Genomic DNA, 9,748 nt, shown 5'->3' with positions numbered 1-9,748 from the left:
TGCAAATCCAGTTGCCCATGTGCCACCTCCACTTTAGGACATCTCAGAATTACCATGTCCAAAATCCAACTCCCAATCTTACCCCTGAATCCGGTTCCTACCACAACTTTCCCCATTTCCATTCTTTACATGTTCGGGCAAAAAATCTGGGGTGGTTATTTACTTCCTATCATGGCCACATCTGATGTAGCAGGAAAATCTATCAGTTCTGTCTTTAAGCTCCATGAAGAATCTGCACCTATGTATGACCACTCTACTCCCACCTCTCTGGTCCAGCCAAAACCAAAACTTTTTGAGCCCTCCTCACTGGTCTCTTTCTCTCCGCCCTTATCATATCTCTTCCCTCTCAGACAGTTCTCCCTGAGCAATATTTGGAATAGTTTTAAACTCAGTGTCCATCCTCTGTTCCAACCTCCAAGGCTCCCAGGAGCCCCAGACTGACGGCCCAGCTGCTCAGGCTGCCATCACAGGCGTGTCTCCCTAAACTCTGCTCCTTGCAAACATGAGTTGGACCCCCGGTTTCCTGAACGCCTCCTGCTCAAGCGTACGTCCAAGGCTTTAGACATGCTGGTGCCACAACCTGTAACACTCTTCCTCATGGTGCCTTTCAGAAATGGGGTCCCCCATCCACGAACACCCACTGCTCTGGAGACGGCCTGGAACGGCAGTGACGTCGGCAGGAGACCCTGATTGGGGGCTTTAGGATTTGAGTGTGCTTTAGGCCAAGTGAGGGTCCAGAGAACACAACACTCACTCAGGCGGGATGCAGTAACATAGCCATGCTGGAAGAACCTGTGGGCGTAGCACTGCCGGGAGGCCGTGCGATATAATGGGGACCTGGGTGGGCATCCTGGAAGCAGGTCACCCTGGCAGCACTCACATCAAACCCTAAACATGACACTGCAGTGATGACATTTCTTCTTACTCCCCCCGCTCGATACCTCGGTCCAACCCAGTGACCTCGAGCTTATTACCACCAGTGAACGGCACCAAGAACCAAAATGATCACCACGTGGAACATTCTGGAAGTCCTGCCCCGATTTGGTACGCACTCACGGAAAGGCCCCTCTCTGGGCTTTCATTGGTCCAGGATGGAAGACGCATGTTCTGGGAAATGCAGTCCCATTACCCAGGTGGCCGTTTGGAGGAGCGCCCCAGCCTGACCGTCTGCGCATTGGCTAAGTGGTATAGTGGAGACCAAGAAAAAGTACATCAAAACTAGAGTCAGCAATGCCTACCACTTATAAAGAACAAGATTTAACTTGGGTTTCTCAACATAAAAGTGGATGCACCATTACATTTAAAATGTTAAAAGACAGACTTGGCACAGTCCTTCGTTTTTTCTTTTATTACGCATATAATAAATATTATTTACATATATATTATAGTATGTAGTTTTGTTTTCTATATAAAGGCTACCTCAGTGAAAATCTTGGAGAGAATAATCAAATAAGGTAATTCAAGTCAATAGATTCTGGAATAAAATGGAAAGTAAAAGTAACAAATCATGGTATGTTTCATTTTTGGCTAAATTTTTTAATGTTGATAGCAGACATCTATTATTCTCAGTATTAATTATTTTAACTTGGAGTACTTAATGGTGTTGCAAGACAAAATGACTAAGATTGTGCTATTAAAACAAAGCTCATCAGTTTAATTAAACTTAGTAAGCCTGATATCGTCAAGTGTTGGTAACACTGAAGACATTCGTAAATATTATAAATTTAAATCTGTGCCTCCTGTGGAAAAGAAATTCCTACCCTTGATACATACTCTAGATAAGTGTTCGTTTATAAACTAGAAAATGTGGCATGTTTGCAATAGTGATATTTATATTTTCCAATACCATGCACAAAGAACCTCTCCAAAGAAACTTTCAACAGAAGGTTGTAGAAATACATATTCACAGATCTGTGCTATAGAATACTAAACAAAAATGAAAAAGAAGCACTTGATAAACACACAAGAACAATGGTAAAGTCATGAATACCATACTGTGCAAATGAAATTAAGCAGATAATAATCCTTATCATACATTTCCATTTGTACAAGGTTTCCACAGAGAGAAAACTCTACTACATTGGTAAGTGTTCGTGGAAGAGTAAAACTGTCAAGATAACCCAAGAAATGCTTACTTTGAACATCAGAAAATTACCTAGGAGATAATTAGAGGTATGTGATATCATTGGAGATCCCTGGGCTTCTTCCTCCCTGTACCCCTCCTCAGCTCTGGAGCCAGGTGACCTGGGATGACTGCATTATCTCTGGGTCTCAGTCCTCAGTGCTGACTCTTACCAGCTGTGTGACCTTGGGCAAAGAAACCTTCCTGTCACACTATTATTACCTACCATCCAGCCTGTTCTTCCCCCAAGCAGCTTTTGGAAAAGTTTTAAAACTCTAACTCCGTCTTTCACAACCCTCCATGATTTTCAGCATCCTGAGAATGTCCATCCAACTGCTCAGCCTGCCACTCCAGGCATCACTCCTAACATTTTGTCACAATAATATAAACACAGCCACTTTAAAATGGAACTGGAACTGCCATGCCAGAGGAACTGCCTTGCACATCTTGCGCCTGAAACCTCTGGCATTCTGAAACACAAAATAGCCTTTGGACTGGGCCTAAAGCAACCTTAAGCCCCAAAAGAACTATTTGCAAAAATAACAAGAAAACATTTTTATGACTATTGGACTGAAAATTGAAAACATTGTCCAGAATCAGCATCACTGTCTTAGGTCATCCTGCATCAACAGAAGTGCCCTCCATTGAAGTGTCTCCACTTCTATTCAGTACCCTTTGTCTTTGTCTCCTTGTCAGAAGGCTATTTGCACTTTTGCCTGAATCAAAGCTTCCAGAATACCTATTTTGTTAAAAATCTGAAATAAATGCTCCCTTGCCCTCACTTTGGGTGGCCTTTTATTCTTAGATTAGCATGTCTATTCCCTGGACAAACATAACAAACTCCAGGTTCCCAGGTCCTCCGGGCTCAGCCACCCCCTCTTCTTCACACGAACGGTCCCTCCGCCTGTGACCCTCTTCCATCACCCCACACGGCGCCCACCAGCGGCTCACCAGTCCGGGACACAGGGGCCTGCACAACGGTAGTAGCGCCCACATGCAGAGCTTTAGGGATCAGGGTGGCTGAGGGCGGTGAGGCCCCAAGGGATGTGCCCTCACCTCAGCCATCCGACTCTGGGGGCGGGGTGGAAGCGGAGCGGGCACCCGGGCAAGGCAGTCCCTGTCCTAGCCCTGGTTACCTGTACAGCATCGCTGAGCCCCACAATGGTCTGTTCGATGGAAAAGCGCCTCCTCGGTTACGTATTCTCAGTTATGACCCAACGCTCACAAGACAGGATTAAATCACCTACACTAGAACAATGGTCAAAGTAAAACGACTGTATCTATTTTTTACCAGCATAATATTCAATAGAAATCATTGTTTATACTTTGGACCTGTGATATGCAAATTAAGAATCCCTATACTGATTTTAAATCTGTTGAAAATTAAAATAACATGAATGATAAAGCCCTCTCACAGACTAGTTCTTTAAAATAACCAAGAAAAATTCAGAGACTATGTGTATAATTACTTAAAAAACAACAAAAGAGGTAAATTTGAAATTTTTTGATAACTTTGGAATTCAGTGATATAAAGACTCATAATTTGGGTATTAAATAAATACTATTGGCATTTTAATACACATAATTACAGGGACATATAATAACACATACTTGACTAAAGTTGGTAGAATTTCATTATAAAAGATTGAAAAAGTACAATTTTCTAGAGAGAAATAGGCCTTTAAAAAAATTGGCTATTGGTGTTTGGAATTAAAGTCTCTTGAAATACTAAATTTGGTGAAACTAGCAGAGAAAAACAATTTGTAAATTATTTAGATAATCTTGGCCATCAGAAATTGATAATGCATTTTCCTTGAGGGTTAAATAATATCTGACACCTTTTTTTTTTTGCGATGATTATGACCCATAGCTTACATCTGCACAGGAAAATTAAAGTGTAAAATAGAGCAAGCACTCAAAAATTCATAAGGCCGTTGATATTTTCAATAAAGGTATTATATCCCTTTTGATTCAGATCTTGTTTTTTATTGTTGTTTGACATCATTATTTTGCTAGATCATTCATTTTTCAATTCAAATTATAACAATAAAGTGTTAGAGTATCATTAGTAAAAACAAGTAAAAATTTTTAAATGAAATATTTTATAAATAACTTGTAATAAGGAACCCTGCTATTTTCACTCGCCAGATTGAATCCCTTCACTGTCATTTTCCTCAAACAAAAGTTCAAATTTCTTGGCCCATGCCTACGGCCATGCCACCCCCAATACGCCCGATCTCGTCTGATCTCAGAAGCTAAACAGGGTTGGGCCTGGTTAGTACTTGGATAGGAGACCACCTAGGAATACCGGGTGCTGTAGGCATTAAAAAAAAAAATTTCTTGGCCTGTGCTAAGCAGTTACTCAGGACAACCATCCCCTTTGTCTGTGCTGTGCTCCCATCTCTCAATAATACTTCCAGCATGCAGGATTCCTCTCCCTCCCGTGAGACTGCATGTATCTTCTTTTTTTACCTGGGTCTTTCCAGGTGATTTGCCTTCAGTCAAAAAGATGAATTCAACAGTGCTTTGAAATACATTCAAATAAAACTGAACAAACTAACCAAAAACTTCCCTGGAATCTCTATAAGGTTCAAAGTACTAGACTTACCTAGGGCCTTAAACTTAAGAATTTCTCTCCATTACACTATTTTTCAATGTCCTGATCTTCTCCACTGAAGAACTTAACAGTTGGAATGAGGAATTTTTTTTTCGGTATATACATGATGTTCATTTTTAGATCTACATTAAGATTGATACAGACAAGGACATTACTGTCCTTATTTGCAATAGCATCACACATTCCTGACATTTAAGATGTTCCCAAATATTAACAAATGTTGAAATGAATATTTTTAAAATTAAATTTATTGGGATGACATTGGGTCAATAAAATTATATCGATGAATAATTATATATAATACATCATCTATATATTGCATTGTGTGTTCACCACCAAAGCCAAATCTCATTCATCACCATATATTTGACCCCTTTTACTGTTTTCTACCTACCCCCCTCTCCCCTTTCCCTCACTCACATGTGGGATATAAAACTGAGAGCAACAAAAATGAATAAGACAGACAAAAACTCATAGACACAGACAACAGTTTAGTAGTGACCAGAGTGAAATGAATATCTGGATGATGGAGAACAGACTCATGGAACTACAACCAGATTAGGAAACTGATTTCCTTGCCCTGCAGGCCAAGCAGAGATGAGAGACACGGGTGTCACTGATGATGAGCAGAAAGGGGAAGAATGTTGGAAAAGATGGTGCCACAAACACCGAGATGTTCACCATCCACTGGCCTCAATTTACAGCTAGAGTCATCCAAATTGTCAAAATGCTGCTGGCTGAATAAAATGTACCAAAGGATCAGGATCAGGATCAGGATCAGGATGGTGCGTGTGGCTCTGGCCTCATGGGAGGGTCTATTCCTGCAAATGTGTTGGACTCGCTGCTTGTGTCTGCGTAGGTCAAGAACTAGGGAGCAACTAGCCCAGACCATAAAGCCCAAACTCATAAAGTGAGGGGGAAAATATATCACTGTAATTAATGAGTCAACAAAACCCTCTTTCATATGCCAAGAACAGTATCCATAATTACCTTTCACACTAACATTCTTCCGTTCAACAGACCATTTACTGTTGTAGGAACAAATAAATTTATCATGAGATGCAGGATCCAGCAGAGGGAACAGCAGAAGGCAATGAACTTTATGGGTCTAATCTTGAGCTCCATCAACTCCGAATACTGGGGTTCAGCTTAATGACCAGGAAGCCACTGATGAGGCAGATGGTGCTGAAGGAAACACCTGTGGTCACTTGGTGAAAATGGAAGACAAGTTTACATCCAGTATCATCCAGAAAATACCTCCATCCAAAAGCTGCCATTGTCTGAGGGATACCTTTAGAGAAAAGAACCACACAGTTGGCTGAGACCAGCTGCATGAGAATCAGGTCTGTGGGTCTCAAATTATGTCAAGTGAGCAAAGTGAAGTTATAAAGACCAAGGAGGGAGAGATTTTCCATGAGACCAATTCCTGTCTGAGTGAGGAACATAGTCCCCCATATCCCAGCTGGCAGAAAGCATCACATTAGTACCTCGAGGGCATGGGTTGCAACTGATATCAGAGGAATAAGCCGTTAAATAAAGGAAAATAAATGTCACCATCACCATATCCTTCGATTTTTAAAATTTAGCCTCTTCCATATATTCTCACTGTAAGTGGGTAGTTAGAATTTTTGCTCACGTGTGCAAAGGTAAGTCAATAAAGACCTGGATTTTAAACAGTCTTTGTATGCAGCTCCAGGCTCAATGGAGGCGGCACAACTGCACAATGAGATTTTTACAGCTGTAAGATCTCTGTACACACATATGGACTTCTCTCCATGATATATTCTTACATGGAAAAGACAAGATTTAGAACATGTGTAAGGGTATTTTTTAAGAATATAAAAATGTAAATATAGGGGCAGAGACTGAATGGGATAAAAGGATAGAAATGTAAACTAGGTTTTCTGAAGTAGTCTGAGTTACATATTTGACATGTAGAAATATAAATATATCACATAGTTATCAAAAAATTAATAAAATTCAGATACCAGAGTCCATAAAATTCAAAGTTAAATGAAAAGATTACCCTGATTGTCTATCAGCATGATATTCTATGGATACTTGTAAGAAAATGTCAAGTTCCTGGAAAACAGGCATGGATGAAGGCAGAAATGCCTGAAAAGAAATAGTAAACTATTTCTATAGAAACAATATTTTGCAAATTATACTAGCATCAACAATTTGAAACATATAAAAATCTATTAATATAATTGCTAAACAAGCCTTTTAGTATAAGACAAAAAATTATATGCATGAAATAAAATTTTCAATATCACTCACAATCTACATTAAAGCAGAAATAATGCATGTAATTAAAACATATATGTATTTTCTATTTTCATTAGAAAAAGTCTAGACATAAGCAAGTGCATAGTAATGACCATCTAAATTAACTAATGTGGTTAATGGTGATACCTAAATGCCATTCCTCACCAAAAGAAAACAAAACTTGAAGATAAGTGACACCGCTGGGGTGGGGCTGAAAACATCCAAGATGTCCCTAAAACATGTTATCGAACATAGTTAATTACACATTTCATTAAATAAGCTTTTTCCCCTGACATGGGAGACAGAATGACCCTTGCTTTTCTCTAAAAGTTAACATTCTTCTAATAAAGACAGAAATGTTAGAGACACATTATTAGACTCCATTTAGCCCAATATACTCCCCCGCAAACAAAACGTACAGACAATGGATGTCTGCTCAGTGGCTGGGCTCCCATATTCTCTTCTTGTCACTTGCCTGAGCATAAAGCCTGGAGAGTAAAAACTTGAGGGTCCCTGTGTGCAGTCAGGGACATGGGAGAGATGACTTCGGAGAGGGCTGTAACAGGAAGGAGAGGAGAGAGGTCAGGCAGTCTCAGCACAGGTCAATGAGACTGGCAATATGCCAAGGGTTTCCTAAAATCAAATCTGTGCTGAATAGACATGCAAGTGTTTGTAAGTGTGTGATAGTTTTCTGTTCCAATCCCAAGAAACATGTATGAGTGAATTTTCTAATGAAGTCCATCTCAGAATCTGATACATATCTGAAAAGAACCGCTACTTATCTAGTGGGCACTTGCTGTTGGGGTAGTAGATGCCCAGACAGCACCTGTGCAGGTGTGGAAAGGGCCTCTGAACCCAGCATTAAAGCTTTGGGTTTCCATCTCATCTCTTTGTCGGGAAGTGATTGTCATTTCATCTATAATTGCACTGACAATGTCTGCAATGAGAATGGAGTGTGTCTGTGAAGATCATTTAATTGTGCAAATTGTCAAAAGCAATTATAGTGAATAATAAAAATATCAAATGGAAGTGGCAGAAACAGATGGGGCAGACCCCACATTTGAAATCAACAATAATCTCAATGGAAATTCAGTAGAGGACTCTGAGATCTACTGAGTGAGAGATGTCAAGCACAAACTCTGCTGGAGTTTTAAACACCTTGGTGGTTTCTCTTCCAAATATAATTCTTTTTAAATTCTTGAGTCTCTGTGGGAACTCATAGTGAAGGGAGGACAGTGAATGAAAAGTTAGAAGTAGCCAGAGTGGTTCAAAAAGACAGGAGTATTACAGTGACATATGTTTTCAGTGCTTCAAGAAAGATTAATTTTATAGTTTATGTGAGTCACACATGTTTCTGGGTACAGTAGATATATTAACACACAAAACATTACAATAATTTCACCACCATAGAACTTTTACAGATAGTAAATGATGCTCTCATTATTAAGTTATGCAGTTTGTTATTAACTCATGGGTTCCATGGAAAAGAGAGAAAAACAGGTGATAGATATCATAAAATGTGGGAGCATAAATGGTTACAAAATTGAATGGGATGTTCGTGGTAGGACTCACAGTGATTATACTATTTTAGAAAATGCTCTTTGAGATGAGAAAAGGATTATTTCTTTTCCAATTCATATATATGTATATTTTTCCTGTCATCTACTGAATAGTCATATGGTCTAATGTTAAAGGTCAATAAATAAAGTAATAGTTCTTTGATTCCTGAACTTAGATGAAATATTTTAATAATGGATGCTATGTGTGGTGTTTCTGGTAGGGTTTTTTTGTTGTCGATATTTATGAAAAGTTTAAGGAAGATCTCTTCTATTTGTTTTAAAATGTCAAGAAGGGTTGAAATTACATAAAACTATTTGATTCATTTGAGTTGATTTCATGATAGATCTGGTTTCCTACTAGGCAAACACATGAAATCATTTTTGTATTTTAAAAATTTGATATAATTTCAAACTTATAGAACAGCTGCAAGAATTTTAAAAGATACACTTGTAAACTCCAAATGTAACATTTTAAATCTTTTGCTCCAATTTATTTTTTTCTCACTCTCTGTCCCCACATAAACATGTGACATACATGTATGTTTATATACACAGAAACATAGATATAAAATGCATTCTGAATAATTGGTATATAATTTGGAAATGTATTTCCTATTTACAGGGAATACTTCAATGTACTATTCCTGAAAGCACAGAGATTTTCTTACATATAATCAGAGTACTATATTAAAATCAGGAATTTCATTAGGGGCCCAAAAGTATTGTTTAAACAACAATATATAATACACTGCTATTGTTTGTTCCAATTTTGCTAAAGTATGTATTATAGTGGCATATTTTACAAATCTATTTTTTCTATTCCCTTTTCACAGAAAGGGTCTAGTTGCAAGGTGCCCCAGACTATCAGCTCTCTATGCAATTTCCTTTTGTGAAAAAAGAGAGAGCTTTTTGAAAAAGAACCTTGATCTCAAGCCTGGGACAGGAAATTTACAAGATGAAGCTGAAATATATTTTTGAACAAGACAGCAGAGAAGATAACAAGGATAACAAAACTCATGGTCATGTTGAAAGGACCCTGGCACCAATTTGAAGAGGAAGGTTCTCACTGCCAAAGATAAGACGAGTTAAGTACTTTATGAATGAACCGAAACACATCAGTAAGTTAAAAATCCATATGTCCCTAATGATCTTATAAAAATAATAATCCAACATTAGATAACC

The 9,748-nt window shown here is 38.6% G+C and overlaps 2 pseudogenes; one reads left to right on the top strand and one right to left on the bottom strand.

Moving 5' to 3' along the window:
* The first annotated feature begins 4,326 nt into the window (after positions 1 to 4,326).
* Positions 4,327 to 4,445, top strand: LOC120592506 (uncharacterized; annotated as a pseudogene).
* Positions 4,446 to 5,210: 765 nt separating this feature from the next.
* Positions 5,211 to 9,748, bottom strand: LOC120592468 (vomeronasal type-1 receptor 1-like; annotated as a pseudogene).

This window comes from Pteropus medius, unplaced genomic scaffold (assembly GCF_902729225.1).
Source record: "Pteropus medius unplaced genomic scaffold, Ma_sr-lr_union100, whole genome shotgun sequence".
Classification (NCBI taxonomy): Eukaryota; Metazoa; Chordata; class Mammalia; order Chiroptera; family Pteropodidae; genus Pteropus; species Pteropus medius.
Note: the sequence above shows the minus strand (reverse complement) of the source record. Positions and strands in the feature narration are given on the sequence as shown.